This window comes from Gossypium hirsutum, chromosome D02 (assembly GCF_007990345.1).
Source record: "Gossypium hirsutum isolate 1008001.06 chromosome D02, Gossypium_hirsutum_v2.1, whole genome shotgun sequence".
In the NCBI taxonomy this organism is placed as follows: domain Eukaryota; kingdom Viridiplantae; phylum Streptophyta; class Magnoliopsida; order Malvales; family Malvaceae; genus Gossypium; species Gossypium hirsutum.
In genome coordinates, this window is record NC_053438.1 from 61,581,403 (window position 1) to 61,604,264 (window position 22,862).

Here is a 22,862-nt window from a genome sequence, read left to right on the forward strand (position 1 = left end):
TCAAATTTCATCCAAACTAAATTTTATCTACTAATTTCTTTAGCATTTTTCACTAATTTCAAATTTCCCTCAATTTAATCCCTAAAATTCAAAACTTATAGTTTAGTTCACAATTTAATCCTTTTATCAATTCTAACTAGAACTCTATCAAATAAATAATCAATTCCATCATTTATTCAACATAAACCCTAAAAAAAATCTATTAACTTTCAAAATTTCAACTTAAATCCAAGAGTATTTCACTCTAGGGTTCCAAAAAAAAAAACATCAAAATGAAGAGAAAAGGACCAAATTTAGCTTACCAATTAACTTGAAGCTTAAAAATCTCAATTTCCCCTTTTCTTTTGTTTCCTTTCTTTCTTCCCCTGTTTTTCGTCTCTTTCTCTGTTTCTTTTCTAGCTATTCTGTTTCTTTTCTTCTTTGTTTCTTTCTTTTACTTTATTCCTAGTTAATAATAATAATAATAATAATAATAATAATAATGATAATAGTAATAAGAATATATTTTAATATTATTTACTTAAATGATAAGTAAATATGTAATAATTACTAATATATGTATTTCATTTTTCCACATGTCTTCATATGCACCATACATTTGTCAACTTATTTATTTATTTAAAATATAATAATAATTTAATAATACTAATTTAATAATAATAATTTAATAAAATTTTTTTAACACATAAAAATCTCAGATTTTTATACTTATGCGTCTCAAATTTGGCAATTGGCATAATTATCTATTTAGTCCCTATTATTTTCTTTTAATCTATAATTAAACTTTCACTTCTATTGCAATTTAATCCCTTTTTGCTAATTATTCCTAATTAAGCTAAATTCACCTATCTAAAACTTAATTAAACACACAGCTAGTCTAGTAAATATTTCTAATAATTATTTTCAAACTCAATTTACTAAGACGGAGGCCCGATAATGTACTTTTTCGGGTGCTTGTGAATTTTGGGTCATTACAAGAAATTCGTGGTGGGGCGTGGTGGTGGTCATGGCGACAATGGGCGGCGACGGGAAAGAGAAAGATAAAGAGGAGGAGAAATGATGGCTTAGAGGTGCGGTGATTGGTGGTGATAGGGTCGATCATGGTGGAGGAAGGAATCCTCCTCGCATGGTAACAAGATGGGTGGACGGCAAGCATATAATGCACATGGGAAAATGTGTTAAAAAATTAAATAAAAAGATGAGAACAAGGGGACTTGAAATTAGGACCTCTAGGATAGCTTAAGAGCACTTAGCCACTTGACCCCTTCACTTCCTTATTTTTATTTTTGTGCCACTAATAATAAAAATGTGGGATGTGACATGTTTTGTGTGAGAGTGCAAACTGAATTGTAAACCTTTAGTGTTTACTGCCTAAATTCATAGGGGGAGGATTTAGAGGTGAGTGTTCTAGTCTTTAGGCACAAAGGTGAGATATCTATACTTTTGGAGTGATAGAGTGTGATTAACTTATTGTATTGTATATTAAAGATAGCGGAACTACTCATTGAACTAGGCTTTGTAGACATAGGGAAACCAAATTGCGTAAACAAACCTTGGTGTTCTTTGGGTTATTGTTTGCATAGTTATTCGCAATGCCAAGCCATAGTGGTCACTGCAGTCAAACACTTCCATTAACTATTATGTTATTCAGTAAACAACAACTATAGGTAAAGTCTTTGTTATCCTCACACCACGAATAGCCTCGAGTGTGGGTGACCACTTTTGGACTTACTAACGTCTAGAGTATGAATACTGCAACCAAATATAAGAGTTAGGCGGTTTTCGCAAGTATACAAATTAAGTTGTAATATAGTTACAACAAAGTAAGTACTCCGAGGATCGTACCTTAGGGATAGTAAGTACTCTGAGGAGTGTACCTAAGGGATTGCAATTTGGGGAAAACTGCTATTAAGCCAACTACAAAAAAAAAAACTACTAGTTACTTGAATCACGAATTAGTAGTGTTAATCTAGATGTAAGATGATAATAATAGTAACAATAAACTAAATGAATTGAACTAAACCTAAATCTACTCTTAAGTTCATGTATCGGCTTCTCTTATTCCTTATTTTGACTATGCGAGTTCCTTTAGCCTAGATTCAATTGTTTTTACCTGATTAATTATTAATGTAGGGTTCTAAATAGTTGGTTACTAATTAACCTAGCAGGGGTTCTCAACCTTCTACTAACTTAACTAGTCGATAAGAACTACTCACCTTTCGATGACATAGTTTAGATTGTGGTAGGGTAAGGTTTTCACGGAGACGCAATACCAATTTTGGGTTAATTTCCAGCTATATGACTTCCTAGGGTCGTTAAGCTAGGGTTTAAGTTCTTCTTTCCCTAACCACTGATCTGCTGAGTGATGCTTGGTAGACAATATCGATTTCAGGTTCATTCCTACCTAAATGACTTTCTAGGGTCGTAAATCCTAGGGTTTAATTGCATTCAATCAGATCCAACCAATCCAAATTAAAATCTACTTTTCAATCAATAAATTCAGTTAAGTAGTTGAAACATGCGAAATATGTATAAAGCATAAAATGATTCTAATCTTTACACAAACATTCAATTAACAAAGTTAAAGAAAGAGATATAAAGAATAGAATAAAGGAAAGAGATGCTCAATGGAATTTTCAATGAAAGTGTGGCTCCGGAACAATCTCTACTCACAAAAGTCTCACTTCGAAATACGTAAACTTAAGTAAAAACCAAGAATGAAATAAAAACCTAAGAATCAATCCCCCTCATGTGTTGTTCTGAGCAAGTATTTATAGATCGCATGTATTATGACCTAATTAGGTCAAGTAAGACAACTAAGCATGTTAATTTAGGTTTTGTAGATGAAAACACCCTTGCTCATTAAATTGGCCTCGTTGCAGCAGTGTCGCGACACCCTCAAGCCTGTGTCGCGACATCGAAGGCAGTTTTCTTTTTCTTGGTGTCTTCAGGGCTATGTCGTGACACTATCTCACATGTGCCGCAACATCCTTGGCAGACTGCTCCTTGGGTTTTCTACTTGCCGTGTTATGACATCCCAACTCCGTGCTGTATCATTGAGAGCAATTCACTGTGTTTTTGCCCTCGAATGATGTCCCGCACACTTAATCAACATGTTAGTATTCCCTTAGGTATAGAAGGGAAACTTAATAAAAACCATATTAATTTGCTATAAGACCAGCTTGTTAAGTATAGAATTGGGTCTAATTTGCTACAATGAATTGTGGCAGATCAATGGGCTTGAGCAACACAAACCAAGTCACAAAATGAAAACTTTTATTTACTTTCAATAGGAAAATAAGTCCTCTCTATAAAAAGATAACTATTTTATAATCCTAGAAAATATAATTTATTCTTATAAATAAATTACTACTACTTTCTGGCAAAACAACGATGTATGTGATGCGTGTAATTTCCGTAAACGACAGTTTCTATTTATAGGGAAAAGTACAAGAATCTTGTTTGAATTAGGCATGATTAAATAATAACATTTTTATCACAAAAAAATAATAAAATTTTAATAGAAAATACAACTCCTATTCTAATTGTAAGAGTGAGGAGTAGAAACATCCTTGTAGAAATACTAGGGTTGTTGCCCCATTGTGTTTACAATAGGCCGTATTGGGCCTTTCTTGTATTGAGTTTAATTATATGTGTTTCTTGAAATTTTTCCCAACACTTATAATTTATCCAACCCAACATTTATTTTCTATTACCTAAAATATTATTTTATTTAATCTATCAATTAAATTAACTAAATTAGTTTCTCAATTAAATAATTTCCTCAGCTTAATTCTAATTTCGTTAAAGTTATAGCGACTTTATCGTAATAGAATCTGAGAAAAATATATTTAATTTCCTTATTCAACAAATTCATAATGAGTAATTAATTTAATGTAATCTTTGAACTTCAATTATTTAAGTATAATTAATAAAATAATATTTTGAAGAACCTTAAATTAATTCTAATGTCAATTTTCTACTTAGCGAGAAAATGCATTCACTATGGATAGTGATACATGCGATTTGTTTATCTTATTTCATTGTTTTAATTCATTTCACATTTATTGGTGCTACATGCAAGTCGTTTCTAGTTATCTCGAGCTAACATAGGGATCAAATAGACATATACAATTAAGGGTTTAATATTTTGTAATTAAGTTCCAGCTTATTCCTATTAATTACAGCATTGTTTAATCATGAAGCCATTCTACTAAAGTATCATGATTGAGTAATCCTTTATTATATACCATTATGGAAGCTACTTAATAAGTACTCATCTAATGACCTTGTCATAAGTGTGTTATCCTTTTTGGATATCCTTAATCTCTTTGAGATAAATTCATTTTTGACAATCTTGAGCATCTTTTAGATTATTGCTGATAATATAAACTTTTTCTTCCGTTTCTCGAACTAACTCAGGACCTACCAATTTCTTTTCATTAAGTTCTAACCAGCAGGTAGGTGATCTACACCTTCTTCCATATAGAGCTTCAAATGTGACATACCCAAACTAGCGTGATGGCTATTATTATATGCAAATTCAGCCAAAGGAAGATATCTTTTCCAATTTAGCCCAAAATAAATCACACAACTTCTCAGCATGTCTTTCAGGACCTAAATTACTTTTTTAGCCTGACCATCTGTTTGAGGATGAAAGACAATACTGAATTCTAGTTTGGTTCCTAATGATCCTTATAGTTGCTTCCAAAACCATGATGTAAATCTTGGATCTCGATCTGAAACTATAGATGATGAAATTTCGTGAAGACGTACTATTTCATAGACATAGAGCTTAACTAAATTTTCCAGTGAATAAGTGATGTGTACTAGCAGAAAATGTAATACCCCGAAAATTACTACAGTAAGAAAGTAAGATAATATCTCTCGTATGGTAAAATAAGGAAATAAAGTGATAAAAAGGGTAATTTTGAGTTATGTCAACATTGGGAAGTATATTATGACATATTATTTCAAGAAATGATTAAATCGCAAAAGTGAGAAAAGTTTTGTTGCCCAAGAGTAATTACTCAAAATTTAAGGGGTTAAAGTGTAAATATGAAAAATTTAATGGACCAATAGTGTAAATATTTTAAGGGTGGAATAATCTAGAAATTAAGGAAAATGGATGAATTGTGACCAAATTGAATAGGTGAAGAATTATGAGGGATTAAATCGTAATTTTTCCAAATTAGGTGATGACTTAAGGATGGAATTTTAAAAGATCTAAAGGGTAAAATGGTCAATTAGAAAAAAGAGAAATCTAGAAAATAATGATGATGTTGGAGATATTTTAGATTAAATAAATAAATATTAGTTTATTAATATTTTAATATGATTTTTAAATGACATTTTATTATTTTATTATTATTTTATTTAGTATATATATGGAAAGAAAGATGAAGAATCATCATCTTCTCCTATGCATTCCAACGTATGAAGAGAAAAGAAAGAAAGAAACTTTCTTTTCTTTACAATTTGGTCCTTTCACCAAAAATTCACCATTTTCACTTAAAAATCAAAAGAATTTCCATAGCCATCAAGAGAGAAAGATAACAAGGAGACTATGGGGAGCTAGAATATCAAGTTAGATTAAAGAAATAGTAGTTTTAGGAGAGAGAAAATCAAGTTAAAGATTGAAATCAATAGCACAAGGTAAGAACATCAAGATTTTTATATACTTTTGAGTTTGATATTTTTGAAAAAGTAGGAAATTAATGTTAAGGTAGAGTTTCATTATATAAGGTTCTATATTCTTGTTATGTTAGTAAAGGGAAATAAGAGAAAGTGATGGAAAAGATTGAAGAGAAAGGAAAGGAAGGTGTTGATAATTTAGTTATCAACATTTTACACTAAAAGAGTTTTGAGACAATAGCAGTAGTCTGATTTTGAAAATTTACAAAAAATCGTAGAAATTGAATTAGAGGATGAAAAAAATATGAAATTAAATATTATTGATTCTAGTTTCTCATAGAAGAAACGGTGTAAGCAATGGAATTATAAATCATGAGTTATAATAAATTTTGTGAGATAAGGTCAGGATGATTTTGGGTTCTCCTGTTCTGACTTTGGAAAATCATAAAAAATTGGAGAAAAATTATTAGGGGCTTAAATTTAGATGTATAAAATCTTGAATGAGTATATTTTCAAGAGAAATAAGCTAAAACATCATCTGAATTCTCTACAATTAGATAATTAATTTTTAGTGAAGAAGGGTCGAAACTGTCAGATAGCAAAATAGGGATGAATTTAAAGAATAAACTGTACTTATTGGCTAAACCATAAATTCTGAAAATTTTATGGTAAGAAGATATGTGAGTATAGTTTCATGGGAATTTAGCAGATCTTAATGTGGAGTTCTGTAGCTCAAGATATAAATAATTTAGTGACTATGACTCGAGTGGACAGCTTTGAATGAATATATAAATAAATGGTGGAATTATAGATAATGTTACATATAAGCATATTATACATTAAGGATGTGGAATGGAGATGAGGAGGAGGAAAATAGATGATTATTCAACTAGCATGAGTATTCATTAAAAATGACCAATTTGCAAGTTTTAGGTTCATGGACTAAATTGAATAAAAGTAATATTTTAAGGGTAAAATTGGTAAAAATGTCAAAAAGTGACCAAATTGCATGAAATGAATTGTTTTATTATTTAAATTAATAAATTGAATGAAATATTAATTTAGATCAAGATTGGGTGGAAATTTGAGGAAAACAAAAAATTACCAAAATGTTCCTAAATTTTTGTGTTTCTGCAATTTAGTTTGGTAAGTTCGTGTAACTTGAATTATATTCTTACATGCTTGAAATGTATGTTATTGATGTGAATATGATTTGAATGTTCATTGTATGAAAATTGATGAAACATTGATATATTTGATAAAAAAGGGAATAATGCATTGAATGGATGTATGAATGTTTATCAAACTATCCGTTAATTCTATCGGTAATTTTGGATGTTTTGATTATGGTTATAATGGCATGTATAAATTAATTTGGCCAATGTTAGCTCATTAATGTTTTGATTTTGACTGGTTATAAATATGAATGCTTGATGAAATGAAATGTCTGTAAATTAATTTGTAAACTTCGGTAATGCTCTATAACCCTATTCTGGAAATAGATACGGGTTAGGGGTGTTGCAGAAAATGAGCTAGTTTAATGAGCCGGTCTACGATAACCCAAACTGTAGCCTTCTTTGAAGGACTAAGAGGAAGATCAGATACCAACTCTATAGTAATCTTATCCCATTCTACTCAAGTATCTTCAAAGGATACAACTTACCTGAAGGAACTTGATACTTTGCCTTCACTCGTTGGCAACTCAAACAAGTTGAAACGTATTATGCTATTTCTTTCTTCATTCTAGGCCACTAGTACAAATTTCTCAAATCTAAATACATCTTGACACTTCTTGGATGAATTAAGAAGGGTCTTTGAAGATTTAGAGGTGGAACCAAATTTGTCATATAAAGAAAATCTATTTGTATCTTGGCAAGAGAGGTGAAAGAGCTAAGGAATAAGGAGATTCCATTGGTGAAAGCATTACGGAGAAATCATAATTCAGAAGAAGCTACTTGGGAAAGAGAAATTTTAATGGAAGAGCAGTATCTTTAGCTATTCACTAGTATGAATTTTGAGGATGAAATTTTCTAATTGGAGGAGAATTGAAATAACTCACCCGAAGAAGTCTCTGTATTTATTTACTGTTTGGCGTATAGATGGTAAATTAATGATATATTTGAGTAACTAAAGTATTTGTTTTGGCTAAGTATATAATTCTGTGTAATACGTCATTTGAAGAACTTCTAGTTTGGGTGAGCTCTAAGGTTTGATGGACTATTTTGTTAAGTATTAGCCCAACCCAAATGCTTTGGGCGAATTTGTTAAGTTCGTAGTTGTTTAGATTTGTTTATTATTTTAGTATGGTGATTTGGTTAGTCAAGTTGAGGTCTAGTTAGAACAGAACTAAACTATTAGTTGCCGGAGTTGAGCATGGGGCGTTACTTGACTTAACTTATTAGTTCGGAGCATAAAAATTTGCTTTTAAAATTTTTTTCACTGTTCACCATAATGTTGTGCACCTGCGCAGCAGTCACTAATTTAATTATAACTCGTGTTACAAATATCAAAATTTAGATCTGTAAATTTTTCTTGAAACTAGACTCATATATTATCTTACCATAAAATTTTTAGAATTTTTAGTTAAGCCAATTAGTACAGTTTATTCATTAAAGTCTCCCCTGTTTCACTGCCTGATGGTTCTGACCTTTATTCACTAAAAATAACTTTTCTCATCGTATGATTTTTATATGGTGTTCTCACTTGTTTCTACAAAAAGTAGACTTACTAAGGAATCTATACATATAAATTATAACTCATAATAATTTTTGTACAATTTTTAATGATTTTCTAAAATCAGAACAGAGGACTCCAAAAACCATTCTGACCCTGTCTAACCAAAATTCAAATATCTCAGAATATAAATTCCCTTTACCCACACTGTAATTTTTTTTATGAAAATAGACTCGATAAGCTTTAATTATATATATCAGTCACTCTCTAATTCATTTTATACTATCCTTGGTGATTTTTCAAAGTCACATCATTACCGTTGTTCCAAAACTGTTTCATTGCAAATTGTTTTTACTCTTTCATAATTTATAGGTATAAACTATCACCTAGGCATTCATAATACCAAACATATTCTTACTTAGCCATTTTAATAGCTGAAAATTATCACATATTTACACATCATCCTTTAGCAATATCATAAGGACATACATTCAAAATGACTAAGTCCCTATACATGCCATAGCTCAAACATTGATCATCATTAAATACCGAGTTGCTGTTGTTGATAGTGTGAGCGCTCTCCGACGTCTTTAAGATCCCCGAATTAGCTTTGCAATACTATAAAAGAAGGAAAATAAAGAAGTAAGCATAAAGCTTAGTAAGTTTACAAGCAAATAAATAACAACATTTAACACAAATAAATATACTCAAGTGTCATGATCTCTAATTTTCTCTTTACTTAATCTCTTACTCGTTCACTTACTTGTTTACTTAGATAACTCATGATTATAATTTACTCTTCTCTTGCTGAAATGTTGGTTCTCAATTGATAACATAATATGTTCTTAACTCTTATAACTCACCTGAATTTGCTATTTATGCTTTTACCTGAACTTTTATGGAACATAATTTGTTTACTAGCCCTTTGAGTCACATTGGAATAATAAGGATACTTGGGTCTCTTTTTTGATAATAACATGCCAAACCCATGTCCCAGACATGGTCTTACATGAGATGTTTCTTGTACTACCAATGCCATTTCCCAGATATGGTCTTACATGGGAGTTCCCTTATCGGTGCCCATGCCATGTCCGAGAAATGGTCTTACGAGGGACCTCTCATCTCGGTGCCAACGCCATGTCCCAGACATGGTCTTACATGGGACCTCTCATAATCTCAATGATGCCAATGCCATGTCCCAGACATGGTCTTACATAGGATCTCTTTACCCAAATATCATGACATTTGTATCCGATATATTCCTTATGTTTCAACCGGACTTTTTAACACTAATTCTTTATCATCTCATACTTGAGTCAACATTAAATAATTTCATAAAATAAATACATAATTACTGGAAAATAGCAGCATTAATAATAATTATTGAAATATTACATTTATTTACCGTAAACTTACCTCAGTACAAAATATGGCCAAATCTATCAACTTAGTCTTCAACCTTTTTCTTTCCTCGGTCTAACCCTGAATTTCATTCTTCTTGATCTATAATAGCAAATTTAGTTTATTTAATACTCACATTTATCAAAACTGCTCTCGACTCTAACTTTTCCAAAATTATGATTTTGCCACTAAATTTTTACATATTTACACTTTTACCCCAAAGCTCGGAAATTAAACTTCATCCCATATTATTATGTTTTATAACATGCTGAACATTTTTCCCTTCTATGGTAACATCAAATTCCCATTCTAACACTTACTTATGAACATTAGGTATGTTTACTAATATGTCATTTTACTCGTTTTCACTTAAAATCGCTTAGCAAAAGTTGTTTAACATAATTTAAGAATTCATATTTTACCATAAAACATCAAAATAAACACATTTCACCTATGAGTATTTTTCCAAATATGAACCCTAGGTTAAATTATTGCTAGAATAAGCTAAATCAAGTTACGGGGGCTTAAAAACGTAAAGAGCATTAAAAACGGGGCTTGGAATCACTTACTATAGAGATTGGAAGCTTGAAAATCCTAAATATGGCTTCCCCCTTGCTAATTTCGGCTAAATGAAGAAGATGACCACAATTTGCCATCTTTTTCCCTTTTAATTCATTTTAATTACCAAATTACTAAAATGCCCCTAACTTAAAAATTTCCTATTTCACTTATCTCATGTCCATTTTTGTCCATAACTTAACCAATGGTCTAATTACCATATAAAGACCTCCAATTTAAAATTTCATAACAATTGGACACCTCTAACATGTGTAACTCAACTTTTTCACTTTTTACAATTTAGTCCTTTTGACTAAATTGAGTGCCCAAATGTCAAAATTTTTGAACAAATTTTCATGAAATCATTCCGTGAAATTTTAGGCAATAAAAATATAGTAAAAATAATTTTTTTCTCATCGGATTTGTGGTCCCGAAACCACTGTTCCGATTGGGCCCAAAATCGGGATGTTACAATAAGACCTAAATTTTGTTAAGTGTAGTCAATCACGTGAATTGAAAGTGGAATTATCTAATTTTTCCAGTAATCCTTGTCTCGTGCTTAAGTATATAAGGATAGTGGTGGTCTTTCTGAACACCTTTACATCTTCTTTTTTCTTAATTTCCTCTGAAAGCCTCTGAAAAACTTAAGTTTAGAGGACTTCTTCAAAGTGAAGGTTTGCAGTATCTAGCTAACTTATATGTTAGTAGAAAATCACTGGTAATTACTAATGAACCCTTAAAGTTATCATTGAATTCATTTACGTGTTTTTTGTACTGCATGCATAGATGTTAGAATGGTGTGTAAGGAAGGAAACTTCCTGATTCTAGATTCAGTATTGTTTATTCTTACATGCATGTTCAGATTTGATAAATTGATGATCTGATATGTATAAATATATTTCTTTTAGTTAAAGAAGCGAACGAGGGTCCAAGTGATAAAGGAAAATGACCTACTTTATAGATTATGCTAGAATTTCTGTTGAGTTCATTCTTACTTCCATGTGTTGTAAATTTCTTGTTTATATAATTCGTGTAAGGTAAGTAATCCTTATCTATAATGGATGAAAGGTATGGATAATGGTTATCTAAAGTCATTAGTTTGAGTTTAATCAGTCTGTGATATGAAGTAAGTGCCACCTTTCATGCTTAAACCACTACCATCTTCTTATGATATGTTTGATATGATCTGATTTGTGGGGATGGTGAAGAGGAGATATGTTTGTGTAGCCTCTGGTAGAACAACTATATTGCAAACCGGATTCGCAGATCATGATAAAATATGCTATTTTGAATGAAAATGATATGAGGTGTTAAGGAGGTGAATGTATGAAAAATAAGAATGTATCATATGCTTCTGATTCTAAATTCTGGATATGTGGCTGTCATGAAGATGGGTTGTCTAAGTTATGTTAAGTTGGCATACAGTAGACACCCATGTGTTAAGTAAGTTGGCATACTCAGTCTATCTATGTTCTGTATACCCCATTGGGCGTACTATGTTCATTATATGTAAGTGTCCCTAAAAGGTTCGGTTGTGTTATAAGTAATGGTATGTATGATTTCTTCTTGGAACTCACTAAGTTCATATGAAGTGACTCTGTTACCTTTTCCTTCACAGGCTTGCTGACTGAAGGAAGACTTTATTAGAAGGACTATGCTAGAGTGCTGTTGCTATTATGAGCTGATTGTTTTGTTCTGTATCATTCATGACTCTTGGGGGTGGCGTATAAATGTATTTTGGAAATGATCTATATAAAGAACTTCTATTTTGAAAAGAATCCGTTTGTACAAGATTTATATTAAGTATCAATGTCTGGATTTGAATATTTGAATTTTGTTTAATGAAATTATATTTGAACTTATATGTCAAATGACTTGAACATTATTTCAAAATGTTAATGATTTCATTCAAAATTCAGTAAAACCACAACTATCATATGATTATATGTAAAACTTTGTAATAATTTTATAAAGCTTTCACCAAATTGATTTTCTATAAGCTAGTTCGATATTGATTAGTGACACATCAAACTTAAATCCTATCATAGGGTCGAGTTTTTCGTGTTACAAGTTTGGTATCGGAGCCAAGGTTGAACTGATTCTTGGAAAATTGAAGGCCATGTCACACCTCATCATGCATGATACAACTCTGACTTAGTCCATGTGTTTTAAACTAATTTGAAATTTCTTGTAGTGTTGATAAGAATGTTTGAAGCACCCAAAGAAGTGATCGATGAAGAAATTGAAAGTCATGTGCCTATTGTTCCAGGACAAGGACTTGTAGCTGCCTTGGGAGCAGTTGGAAATGCTTTTAGAAATGTTTTCTTTACAATGATGGCAAAAATGTTTGACCAATTTATGAGGAATACTCAAGTGTCCCAACCTCAACAGCCTCAGCAAGCACAACCAGAAGTGGTTCACCTAGCACTACCTGCACCACTAGTACCAACTGTAATTCCACCTAACGGAGACCTTGTGAAAGAAATACGTAAGAGGGGTGCTAAGGAATTTCGGGTGCTAAAGGTGGTGATCCCATTATGGTTGAGCAGTGGTTTTCTTGAGTTTGCAAAGTGATAAATGAATTGAAATGCACGTCAGAAGACAGTCTCTTGTGTGCCATATCATTGCTAAAAGGAGAAGCCTACCAGTGGTGGGAAAAATTGACTAGTGTGACCCTTGAAGAGATGATTGATTGGGAGTTCTTTCATGAGAAGTTCAGAGAAAGGTATGTGAACCAAATGTATGTAGAGCAGATGAAGAAAGAATTTATGTATCTTAGACAAGGAAGGATGTCAGTGATGGAATATGAACAAGAGTCTCTTAGACTCGGTCGTTATGCTAAGACCATGTTCCACTAAGAGGAAGAAATGTGTGATAAGTTCAAGTGGGGCTTAAGAGATGAAATTTGGGCTCTAGTAGCAGCTTCAAAATGTCAAAGTTTAATAGCTATGACAACCAAAGCTCATAAAATGGAAACAATTATTTGAGACAGAAGCAGGAATTTTGATAGAGAAAGAATGAAGTGTGGATTGTCTAGCCCTCTACCTCCAACAAGTTTTAAGAAGCCCAGAGATCAAACTTTTCAACATCAAGATGAGATTCATAGCCTATGATTTTAGGCGTGAAGGATTTAGTAGACCAGTTATTTCGATGGCAAGCTCTGGTCGATCTAGAGTAATGAGAAATGTTAATTGTGAGCACTATGGAAGAAACCATGGAGGGGAATGTTGGAGGCATTCTGGAGCATGTTTTGGATGTGGATTCTAGGATCATCTGGTTAAGGATTGTCCCTCTAGAATAGAGGTAAGTATAGAACAACCAGTTCGTGGGCTTCGAAAGTTTCAACAAGAGGCTAGTTCTTGAGTTACAACAAAGTCTGGCTTAGTGCAAGGAACACCAAGGAAAATTTTTATTAAGTCAAGTTCTAGAGTATCCGCCTGAGCGTATGTAATGAAGGCAAAAGAAGACACTGATCTACTAGAAATTGTAATAGGTAAATTTTCTTTCCTTGAAAACAATATTTATGCATTGATTGATCCGAGATTAACTCATTCTTACATTTATACTAATGACTAATTAATTTAATTCCATCTTTGAACTTTATTTTATTTTTAATTATAATTAATAAAATAATAATTTGAGGAACCTTAAATTAATTCTAATGTCAGTTTTCTACTTAGCGATGCATGTGATCTGTTTATCTGATTTCATTGTTTTCATTCATTTCACATTTATTGTTCTACATGTAATTCGTTTCTAGTTATCTCAAGGTAACGTAAGGATCAATTAAATATATATAATTAAGGGTTTAATAATTTATAATTAAGTTACATCTTAAAATATATGTCTCTATCTTCTAGGTATATCCTACTTGGGTCTTGTCCAATATACTGTCAGTCTAGTATGTTACATCTATGTTTCTATCTTCTAGGTGTCATGTTACACCCGAATTTCCAAAATACTCGAATTTAGGGAGGAGTTGGGGAGCTGATTGAATAGTAATGGAAAGTTTGAGGGTATTAGTGAGAAATTTAGAGAGTTAAGTGGCTGGTTAGGAGAAAGTTAGACTCCAAATCTGGTTTGGTTAGATTAAGATTGGCTAGTTACATAGTAGGAAACATAATAATTAGGACTGTGTAGTGATGACGGTCTGTGAAGATTGTGCCATGAAGGTATATATATGTAGGTAGGAGGACAAGAGTAAGGGGGGATTCCTTAATCCTGTTTACAAATTCTTTTCATCAGAATCATCTTCTTCTTTAGTCATCTTGAAGAAGAAGAGGTTGTAACCGTGGGAGGTTCTGCATGTTGCAACAGTTGTTGGAATAAACGAAAGAGTGTCCCAACTTAAGTGGTTGAACTAATCCTCTGTGGCCTCATTATCTAGTTGTTGCATGCGATTACAAACATGCTCTGAAGGAATAGACCATTGGGTCGAGAACCCAAACCCACCCCTTAGTTTACATCTCACTCGAATAAATTTGTTTCTATTGAGATGAAGGTTGGAGGCCCAGTTTTTAATTATGGGCTCATACCCTTGATGAACACTAAAATGGGCCAACCTAATCGAGGCCCTGTATCATACCTTACCTAACCCAATAATAGGATCTGAGTATGATATCACAAGTTAAAATCAAAAGAATTTAAATAAAGAAATTTTAATACAATTTATTCAGTGGAGGCTTTGTAAAACTTTGCAAGTTTATAAGTATAAATTGTGAAAAGGCCTATTACTTTACAAAAGTTTCAATGTATGTCATTGGTAGTTAAAACGATAATTAAACCATTTGGCATAAAGGTTCAATATGGTAATCATAGAGCAAAATATATTAACTTAAATCCAATCATTGAAGTTATAAAGATCCTTATAAAATAGTATCCTGCCAAAATAGTTGATCGTTATACAAGTTGGTTTCTAAATAAAAATTACACGCGACCCCCAGAAGATCATGTATGATACAAGACCAAACAGATGACTCACAATATCAATAGTGCTCTGACGTAGTCTTTTCACAGAAATCCTTCCTTCAGTTAACAAGCTTAAGAAGGAAGAGATAACAGAGTAAGTTCATACGAACTTAGTGAGTTCCAAAACATAAATGGGTACATATAAGTCTTACTATTAATTCCAACTTCAATATCAAATCTTTTAGGTGTTACACAGGATGAACATAATACCCTAATGGCATACTAGAACACAGACAGATTTAATACGCCAATATACATGACATATGGGCAGTTAATGCACGCCAACTTAACACGACATAGTCAACTCATCCTCATGCCAGCCTTGTACCCAAAATTCAAAATCAGAAGCATATCTTATAGTCTTCTTCACATGTATACTCCCCCTTAACTCCTCATATAATTTTCATTTAGAATAACATGTTTTCTCGTGATCTGTCAGTCTAGTTTGCAATATAGCTACCCTACCGGAGGCGTCACAAACATATCTTCTCTTCCATCACCACCTATCACATCTCATATATCACAAACCAGTGGTACTGACTTGAGCATGAAGGATGGTTTTTACTTCGTAACACAAATAGACTGACTCAGACTGTTGGCACTGTTATCATTACTCACACATATACCTTTCGTATGTTACTGAGAGAGAATACTTACCTTTCATAATTTATATAATAGTGGAATTACAACATGTGGAAGTAAGAAGGAACTCACCAGAAAACTCTAGTACAATGATCTACACAGCAGGTCCTTTGCCCTTGTCACTTGGACCCTCGTTAGTTTCTCGAGCTAAAATAAAGATAATTATTCCTATCGAATCATTAAACTATTAAAACTTAACATGCGTGCAAGAATCAGAAACTCATGACCCAAAATCAGGAAGTTTCCTTCCTCACAAGCAAATCTAATGTCTATGCATACCATTCAATAAACACGTGAATTACATTAGTAATAACCTAAAGGTTCACCAAAAATTACCAGCAAGTTGGTACTAACGTGGATGCTATCTAAACTCTACGAACTCTCTTCGAAGAAGCTCTCTGCACTAAGGATTTCTCAGAAGCTTACAGAAAAATTCAAGGAAGAAGAAGATACAAGGGTCACTAATGTTGGCCAACTATAACCTTATATACTCATGCATGGAGACAAGGTTTAGTGGAAAAATGAGATAATTCCACTAACGCCCTTGATTTCCGTGATTAAACGCACTTAACAAGTTTTAGGTCAAATCATGTACAATATTTTAGTTCGATTCTAACTAAGTCTCAATTAAATCCCAACATGATTAACTAAGTCGTCAAGCAGTAAATAAACTAAGCTTATAAAAACTGTGAACATAATGAGTTCACCCAAAACATCTGGGGTAGATGGATACTTAACAGAAGAGTCCACCAAAGCCTACTGTTTTCCCAACCTAGAAGTTCTCTGAATGGCGAGTCCCGTAGAATACTCTCTTTAGCCAAGACAAATACTTCACTTACTCAATTTTACCCTTAACTTTACCATCTATATGCCAAGCAATAACAGAATATTGAGTCTCCACCGGGTGGGCTATTATAGGCCCCCAAGAATTCAGCTTTAACTAGTATAATCGTTGGAAAACAATAAGAAGGGGTGGCTTACCCCTCAGGCTGCAACCGATGAAATAGGCAACTAGGGTCCACCAAGAAAATCTAGTGAGTTGCCTAGATGCGATCCCATACTCATCAAGAAAAAAAATAAAGAAATAATTAAGGGGGAGATAAAACTTGACCTCAAACACATGAAACAAAAGAAGGATGTCATTGGAAGAGTTGCTCAGTCGACACTCGCCTTGAACAAGGCTGCAATCATAGATAAAATTGGGAAGTTGAATTCCTTAGATGCTCAAATAACATCGTATTTCCTCATGGGATGTAGTACAACAGAAGGGGACGATCTCCACCGGAGTATATATTCCACTGGCATTGGGCCCAACACCATTGCCCTCATCATTACCACCATGACCCTTCTTACTACTACTGTTGCGATAGCTGACCCCCTTGCGATGACTATGTTTAATCCTAACCATTTTGGCAATAACAAAAAAAAATAAAAGGAAAAAAAGAAAGCGCCGAGAAATTACCTAAAAACTTATGAAAGATGATCAAGGAGAGAAGGAAGCTAATTCAGAAGTGGGAAACAGAGAAGTATAAGTAAATGGAAAAACTCAAAATAACCTAATTAACAAAGAAGGGAGAATTTCAAGCAAGACACCTCCTTACTTCATGCTTTGATTTAAATAGGCAAATGTACAAAGAAAATTTGGTTGGATTAAATCAGATGATTCAAATTCCTCAACTTTGTGGTTGACACTTGTACAAGACGAAAATAATTTCTTCTTAAACCCTTTGATAATTGGGAAAAGTATAAATGTCCGCTAGAGCTAAACGTTTATTAAGTATACGTCAAAAGTAATACATGCTTAAATAGACTTTGTCCTGTGACTTTGCCATATTATACACTAAATGGTCCATTAGGCAGTCGAGAAATCACTTGTTGAGGGATGACCTCTACTCACGGAAAGTCCGGATCTACCACTCAAGCGGAGTGGTTTAAAATGTTGGGAACATGCTAGGCTACCTGAGGAATAAGGATGTATTCTTCTAAGTTAAGAGTGGGTTGTCCAAGGAATGAAAATTTTTCCTAAAGACTACTCTAGATTTACCTCGAGAAAAAATTTTGAGGAAGAAATTTTGTTTATAGGTGCGAAGGTTGTCACACCCGAATTTCCAAAATACTCAAATTTAGGGAGGAGTTGGGGAGCTAATTGAATAGTAATGGAAAGTTTAGGGGTATTAGTGAGAAATTTAGAGAGTTAAGTGGCTGGTTAGGAGAAAGTTAGACTCCAAATCTGGTTTGGTTAGATTAAGACTAGCTAGTTACATGGTCAGAAACATAATAATTAGGACTATGTGGTAATGACGGTCTGTGAAGATCGCGCCATGAAGGTATATATATGTAGGTAGGAGGACAAGAGAAAGGGGGATTCCTTAATCCTGTTTACACATTCTTTTCGTCAAAATCATCTTCTTCTTTAGTCATCTTGAAGAAGAAGAGGCTGTAACTGTGGGAGGCTCTGCATACTACAGCAGTCGTAGGCATGGATGTCCAAGAAGGAGAAATATTGAAGGAATAGTGTCAAGTCTGATGAGACACTAGCATTTGGGCAAGCCATTGCGACAAGGATAAGGAAATAAAGTGAGTTTTTACATCCTAGTCCTGGGTGATAGATGATGATATACTGCTTGCATGAATTAGGGAATGCATGAGTAATCTGTGCATGGGTAAGATTGTTGTGTCATGACAAGCTGATTACTGTTGCTTTAAGATTGATGATGATTTGATGCATGTATTACATGATAATTGAGTATAAACCTTAATGGGGGTAGATGAAATAAGGATGGGAAATGGGGAGTGAACCTATTAAATACCGCCTTAGGTGAAGTTCTGGGCCTTGCAGAGGGAACACTGTGGTGTTTGAGCGTCAAAGTTAAATGGTGTAAAAGAGATAATGGGAGGAGGATTTGAGAAATTAAAATCATGGAAAGGTATTTACTGCAACGGTGGTATCGACTAGTCCTTTAGGGTGACACCGTTACAATGGTATATGGTATAAGACCATAGATGAAAGACGCTATGGCGGTCTGGTATGAGGTACGTAGCTTAAAACCTTAGATGAAGACATCATGACAACATGGTAGAATATAGAATGTATACAGCATAAGACCATAGATGAAAGATGCTATGGTAGCCAAGTATAATGAGTAAGACAATGGATGAAAGACTCAATTGCATCATATGATAGTACGCCGAGATGATGAATTGGTGTAAGACCATGGATGAAAGACTCTATGGCATCTACAGAGATATTCTAGTGGGATAGTAAACATAAAATAGAGATAGTCCGTTGGGACGGTAAACACAGAACAGAGATAGTCCGCTAGGACAGTAAACACAGAACAAAGATAGTCTATCAGGACAATAAATACAAGTGATACTGATAGAAAATAGGCTTGAAACTGATATATTTTAAGCTTAGATTATGTAAAGGACTAGATTGTAAAGTTAACTTAGCTTGTTTGTTAATGTTGTTACATTAGGAACCAAATTGAATAAATGTAAAAATTTTCATGAAATTATGTCAGCAATAGAAAAAAGAGGTCCTTAATGAGAATATGTAAAATCAGATTTTAATTCGAAGCTAGAAATTGAGAGTTATGCTTGTCTCGATTTTAAGGACTAAATTGTATAAAATATAACGTATGCTTGACTTTATGTTTGGACGTGAATTGGATGGGAATTAATAATTGTTTATCTATTGTATGATTTTACGTAGCTAAAGATGATGTTAATCCGTCGAGGGAGAAAGGAAAAATGAGAGTTTTCGATAAATGACACAAGATTTCAGGTTTGTACTTTTATGATTCGGGATAGAAATAATTTTTTTCATATACTTGTTTATTGAATGATTAATTATCGAGGTGAGTATATCATTTTCGTATGAATTGATTTGCTGTGATTGAAGTTGAATATTGAGGTGAGTATATAATTTTTTTTCATATGCTTGTTTATTGAATGATTAGTAATATGATTTAATTAGAATATGATATGTGACATGGAAAAATGAATTGAAATATGTTATATAATGTGAGATATTCCGTGTTGATGATTAATTGAATTGTGGTTCTGAAATTGAATGTACAATTATATATATATATGAATTAGATTAATTTGAAATGAAATGAGATTGATAAAGAATGGATGCGGAACAAGATCGTAAGTTTGTCCAAGTCGTAAATTTTGACTTAGGGCTCTAGACGATCAGAAAAAAAACTTGGATTTTGACATAACTTGAGCTCCCGAAATCGAAATCAAGTGATTTGAAGTGTGTTTCAAAGCTAAGAGATAGCTATGCAAATGCTCTACAGACATTTAAGCCCATAAATACCTGGATCTCATCCAAAAATTCGTCGCAAGTTGACTAATCTTTTCAGCTTGAAAATTGGCAGCTTGGTTGAATTGACTTTAATAAATTTCATCCATTCCATGCATGTATCGTTCTCCCTTTCCTAAAAAAGATTCATCCTCACATATTGTATTTGATTGAATCTTGGTTTGATTGACTTGGCCTTTGACCTTGTTATTGGGCCTTGAGGTAGTGTAAGACAATCACATCCATAGGACTGAAATTGGGCATTGAGATTTGCATCATTTCCCCTTCCTAAAGAAGATTTTCCCTTGAATCTTTATCTGTAGAAAAAGTAAAGGGATTAGAATTAATAAAAATAAATAAAAGAAAAAAATACTTACCTAAGCTTTCCTATGTACCGAAATTATCTCCAGGATCAAATACATGATTTTGATCCCCTAAATCAACATGGATCAAGTACCTCTCCTTCAAAAACAAATAATTAACTCTAAACAAACAAATGTTAGGGACATGGGTGTTCAAGTAAAAAATAAACTGTAACTTTCTTTGAATATCTGTGGTCATCCATAACAATTTCCAACGAGGAATCAAGAATCTTATATAACAATAAAACTCAAGAAGGTTAAGATTATTATGTAAAAATTCATCGTTAAAGTTTAAGGTAGAAAATGTTGTTGCAAGACCAAATGCATACGATTCTTTAATAAACCTATCGAATGCAACAAAAGCACCATTTACAAACCTAGATAAATCCATCAAATCAATTGAACTTTCAAACCAAGGTTTAATGAAACTTGACCAATGAGAAAACATGTCGTAAGGAAAAATAAAATCAGTAGCATACTTATCAAAAACATTCAATTTATGCCTACATATTGTAATGTCTAATGTGTCTTTAATTTGCTTACCTTTTACCACTGGTGGAGAATTTTCAATTTTCAACTTACTTATCTCCCACAAGTAAAGTCTTCTATCAATGATAGAGTAATGTAACCAGGCTCCCAGACTTAATAAAATAATAAATAATAAAACTTAATAAATACAATATTGGAATCATATATAATAAAATTTAAGCTTGAAAATCGAATAAAAAGCCTGAAATTTGTAATTTCCGTAATAATCCCGTCCAGAAATTTTGTCTGCCCAGCCTTCACTAAAATAATCATAACTTGAGCTCCCAAACTCGAAATCAAGTGATTCAAAGTATGTTTCAAAGCTAAGAGATAGCTATTCAAACTCTATGCTTGTTTGTTTAGTTTCACACTAAGCTTGTTAAGCTTACCCCATTACCTTAACTTATCAGGTAATGAATGAATTTAGGATTGGAATTGGCATGCGAACGTACAATGGACTTCAGACTCAATTTCATCATATTAGTTTATTATTATTATTATTTTCTCATAATTATTATTCGATTTTAGACTGTAAAATTATTGAAACTGTGGTTTGAGATTGTTTTTTGTTTTGTTTTGGGGATTTTCTTGCATGCATGTTTTTCATTCTTAGGATGGACTGATAGATTTATATACATTTAAATTGGATTATGCATGTTATTGGGATAAGTTAATAGTAATTTGGTTAGTAATGATAATTGTCTGTTGCGAAGAAGTTGATGAAAATGTTTTTCAAAGGCAATGTCGAGTACTGTCTTTTTACATAAACTATGCCTAATTTGCTAATATGATCTAAACATGGTTGGGTTAATAAAACGAACGTTTATTTTCCAAAATTAACAATAGAAACCATATTTTTTTTTCAAAAAGAAAGTACTCAAAGGTTTTTAACTATCGTTAGAGTATGTTCGAATCTTGGGTGTCTAATGTGACTTTCACGATTCGGCCATAATGTCTAGGACGGGTTTGTGAGGTTACATTTAGTGGTATCCGAGCCTAGGTTCAAAACCTCAGACTAAGTTTTCAAACCTTTTTAAAATGGGTCTGCATGCATACTTACATGAAAAGGGGTGTTTTTGAGAAAAACAAAGCACAAAATTTTGGAAGCAGTTTTTTTTACAGGTAATAACGGAGTCTGAAGGTCCAATGCCAAGTCCATAGAAACAGTAATAAAACTTTAGTAAGACTATAGAGACTATTGCATAAAATGTTAATGGAAGAAATATAGGTTGAAAGTGCGTTAAACAATTAAACAAAGTACTAAAGATACTCTTACTTTTAAATTGTAGATTCATAAAACACTAAAATGAATACTCGTGAAATGATCACTCATGGTAAGAGGGGCCATACGGGTGACCTCTAAGGGCTCCGATTGAGTCGACTGCATCACTAGATCCAAAATAGAATAATGAATAGAATGAGGTTAATAGTGAACCCATTATTGAGGGTGGGAATTTAGAAAATGAGGGTAATGATGACTTTGATGAAAATGATCCTGTTGCACTGGCTTTGTTAAGGGCTTTGAATTAGGTTGCTAGGGCTCCAATGGGTGGTGTTAGTCGTGGGATGATTACTGAGGGGCTCCACTTTAGTGGGGTAGAGTTGTTTAGGGGTATTGTTGGAAGAACTTCTATAGTAGCTGAGTTTTGGATGGAAACCATTAAACGAATTTTGGAGGATTTGGACTGCACTATTGAGTAGAAATGTAAGGGTGTCGTGTGTTTGTTAAGGGAAGAGGCTTACGATGGTGGCAATCAGTGGTTAGGGATACTTTACCAGAGTGT